At 42.6% G+C, this 4,312-nt stretch overlaps 1 long non-coding RNA gene across 1 annotated transcript; it reads left to right on the top strand.

Moving 5' to 3' along the window:
- Positions 1-1,073: 1,073 nt before the first annotated feature.
- On the top strand, positions 1,074-3,738 carry LOC112065042 (uncharacterized). Its single transcript, XR_002891801.2, has 3 exons — positions 1,074-1,840; positions 2,860-2,966; positions 3,366-3,738. It is a non-coding gene; the product is annotated as an uncharacterized lncRNA (long non-coding RNA).
- Positions 3,739-4,312: the final 574 nt, after the last annotated feature.

Genomic DNA, 4,312 nt, shown 5'->3' with positions numbered 1-4,312 from the left:
TACATATATACAATGGAATATTACTCAGCCATAAAAAGGAACGAAATTGGGTCATTTGTTGAGACGTGGATGGATCTAGAGACTGTCATACAGAGTGAAGTCAGAAAGAGAAAAACAAATATCGTATATTAACGCATATATGTGGAATCTAGAAAAATGGTACAGGTGAACCAGTTTGCAGGGCAGAAATTGAAACACAGATGTAGAGAACAAACGTATGGGCACCAAGGGGGGAAAGCCGCGGGGTGGTGGTGGTGGTGGTGTGATGAATTGGGAGGTTGGGATTGACATGTATACACTGATGTGTATAAAACTGATGACTAATAAGAACCTGCTGTATAAAAGATAAATAAAATAAAATTTAAATTTTTTTTTAAAAAAAGCAGGAAATGACCAAAAATCATAAAATGGAGTTTTAGAGGAAGGAGTGATGTTCCTATGCTGAGTGAAATCCAAAAAAGCTTCCTGAAGGCGGTAACATGGAGGAAAAGCTAACAGTTAAGGAGCTAACCCTGGTGGCTCTCGCTTCAGACAGCCTGGGTTTGTGTCTTAGCTCGGTCTCTGTGTTACTTTCACCTCTCTAAGCCCTCATCAGTAAAACAAACGTACTTATCTTAAAGGGCTCTTAGGAAGACTGAGATAAGATACGTAAAGGTGCTTTAATCGGTGCCCAGCCCACATTAAGCATTCTATAAATGTAAACTGTCATTATCATTATTGTTACTCATCAAAGCGTGCTGACCTTACCAGCAGCTAGTGGCTCACAGCTCTGTGGAGCAATGGAAAACTTCCTAATACCCTGAGTGGAAAGGCGGACACCACAAAGCGGCAGGGTCTGGCTCCACGTTCCAGCATCAAGGACTCTAGACCTCAGCCAAGTGTTTCCCAAACCGCGGAAGAAGTACCGGGCCGCTCTAGCAACGTTGTCCTCCAGCTCTCGGTGGTGCGAGGCCTTGCGCTTGCGCAGTGGGTGGACGGCGGGCGCGGGCCGGTCTGGCGGGCGAGGCGCGGCTGCGCGCTGGGAGGTGCGGCCGGTTGGCCCCTATGTTCACAGGTAACCGCGCGCAGGCCGGTGCCAGGGAAGGAGGGAGGAGACCATCACGCCTCGGGCTCGGAGTGGGGAGGCCGCCTTCGCGCTCGCCAGGTCTTGGGTCCTCTACGGACCCTGTCAGCTGTGGCTTCTCGGTTCCCGAAGTGCGATCGGGGCGCGCTCGGGCGGCCCACCCAGAGTCCCATACTGGACCGCGTCCTACCCCAGAGAGCGGACGAGGTGGCGGCGAAGCCTCGGTAGGACCGCCTTGGGCCTCACGCCGATCTCCCTGCCTGAATAAGCCGGATCCCAGCGCATCCCAGGGGAGCTTTTGAAGAGGGAAGGAGCCCCAGTTTATGTTAACGAATTTAACCCTCTCTAGTTTCGTGGTTAGAATAGAGGGTTCATCCCCAGGTTCTGGCTTTTGATTGCTAACTTCAGGGACAGGGGTCAGTACCTCACAGAGCAGCCTATTTTCATTTTGGAGCGGACTAAGATCTTCCTCACAGAACTTTCATCGTCTGGTGTTACTCAGAGGGACGTTAAGCCATTCCCAATTTGGAAGACGGCTGCCATCTCTCCTCTCACACCCTTCTTTTGGGTTTATGCTTCCATGATCTTACACCTGGTCCTTAGGTGGCCTTCCATTTAAGGCCAGTCATTCTGGTAATTCTCTTCTGGATTCACTCCTATTTTCCAGATTCTCCCAAAACTGGGTTCCTAAAATACGTTTGTAAGTAACACAGTTCTCAAGTCAGACAGACTTGAATTCTAATCCAGGGCTCTGCCAACTCAAGTATGTGACTTTGGGTAAGTCCCTTAACTTTTCTAAGCCTCAGTTTTCTCATCTGAAAATGGGGATAATCATATGTATCTCCAGGTGGTTGTGCGGATGAAAGGTGAAGAACATGAAATACTTAGAATGCTACTTGGCACATAGTAAGCACTCAATTGATGTCAATTACTTTTTGAACAGAGAATTCCCAAAAGAAGCCCAATTTTCTTAAAGTCAAATGAAAAACATAATAATAGCAATAAAACATTTTGATATAATCAAATTGATGGAACAATTTGATATAATCATTTTGGAAAGCAATGGTAATATATGTCAGGAGCTTCAGAAATCTCAGTTACTTCATTTCACAAATGCACATCTGAAAATTTTCTCTGGGAATTAATCATAATGCAGGAAATATGCAGAAAGATGGTAATTATAGCATTATTTATAAAAGTGAAAACATTTAAACATTTTTTAGTGGAAAATTTTAACATACACAAAAGTAGAATAGGTAAGTGAACCCCCATGTATTCATCATCCAGCTTCAACAATGATCAATATTTTGCCTATCTTGTTTTTGTGAAAAATTTTAAACCTACGAAATGTCTGAAAATAGAACAGTTGAATAAACTGTTACATTTATTTATACAATACAATGTACAATAAACTGGTACATTTATTTAGAGTGCTATTAACTTTTAAAATATGACAGAATTGTATTATAAAATAATACAGACTATATACTATTATCACAACTATGACAATTCAAAAACTAATATCTAAGCTGTGTAGAAAAAAAGACAGGAAGGAAGTACAGTAAAATATTAACTAGTTTCCCTTTGGTGGTGGGACTGTGGATAGTTTCCTCCCCTTCTATTTTTAGATATTTAACAAATATTTCCTAAAAATCATGTATTGTTGTTATAACAAACAGTGAACAAACAAAATCTAAAAATATTGCATCTGAACTAAGGACAGTAGAATATGCCAGAGCAGGTTCACTGTTATAGAGACTAAAGATGCTTTGACTTTCCTTGATCTATTTTTGCAGCCTACGTTTACCTGAGCATTCTTGTCTGCCATCCTGTGCTAGTGCTTCATATTGAGCTCATATGGTCAGCTAACACGTCCAGATCTTTAATCAGTCATCCTCTATGTGTAAGTGATTGGACTTTGAAATTTTATTCCCCTTATTTTGACTAGTGTTTCCCCTCAGGATAGAGCAAGATTTCTGGTGATAGGATGGCTCTTTCCCATTTCTTCTTTTCTTTATCCTGAGCAGGCATCTATCTCATACCTCATGCATTTACACACTCTTCCTTGAACAACCACTTTGAATAACTCAAGTGAGATAGTTTTATCACAATATTTTTCTTGCTCAAATAGATTATAATGAGATCTGACCAAAAATCTATTCTGCTTTTGTTTGATGAACTAGATCCACTTTTTAAATTGACATAGTACATTTAAAAACAGTTAAGGGAGGGGTCACCTTACAAGAAAATGTGTAAATGAGTTTTATTTCAAATTAGTTTGTGAAGAAACTTTGTTTCCTAGGTATGCAAAGAAGCCTTTTCACACAGATGTCCTTAGAGATAATATGGATCAGTCCGGAGTTCTCCTCTGGGTGAAAGCAGAACCCTTTATAGTGGGCGCCTTGCAGGTCCCCCCTCCATCCAAGTTCAGTCTTCACTATCTCAGGAAGATATCCACCTATGTGCGAACCCGGGCCACAGAGGGAGGTTACCCACGCCTGTCCTGGTCTACATGGAGGCACATTGCGTGTGGAAAGCTGCAGTTGGCTAAGGATCTGGCATGGCTTTACTTTGAAATATTTGATAGTCTTGCGGTGAAGACACCGAAGGAGCGCCTGGAATGGTCTGAGATTCTGTCCAACTGCATGTCTGAGGATGAAGTCGAAAAGCAAAGAAATCAGGTGTGGATTTATGTGTACGTGTATGTGTGTTTAATTACTTTGGGAAATAAACTATTTAAAATTTTTGTACTAGCTGTACATTGTGCAGTTTAAGGTTTTAATGACCATGTGATGCCAAAGCACCATTTAAGTTTTAGCAGTTCCAGTTTGGCAGTATTTAGTGAGTTAGTCCTTACTTAGCAATCCTTATTCACTTATTTTTAAAGCAGTAATGTTATAGAAGCCCTGTAATTGGAAGAGGGAAATATTTTCATTGACTTTAAAACTATTGAGGTACATGAGTGCTTATGAACTGCTGACATGTTACGGTCTGAGCACCTGACTCTTTTTAAGTGAGCGTCTGCTATATGCTGAGATTCAAAGATGGTTAGAGGGCTTCCCTGGTGGCGCAGTGGTTGAGAATCCGCCTGCTGATTGCAGGGGACACAGGTTTGTGCTCCGGTCCGGGAAGATACCACATGCCGTGGAGCGGCTAGGTCTGTGAGCCATGGCCGCTGAGCCTGCACGTCCGTAGCCTGTGCTCCGCAACGGGAGAGGCCACAACAGTGAGAGGCCCAAGTACCACAAA

The sequence above is a fragment of the Physeter macrocephalus genome, chromosome 1 (assembly GCF_002837175.3).
Source record: "Physeter macrocephalus isolate SW-GA chromosome 1, ASM283717v5, whole genome shotgun sequence".
Lineage (NCBI taxonomy): Eukaryota > Metazoa > Chordata > Mammalia > Artiodactyla > Physeteridae > Physeter > Physeter macrocephalus.
The sequence above is the reverse complement of the archived record's forward strand: the minus strand, read 5'-3'. Positions and strand labels throughout refer to the sequence as shown.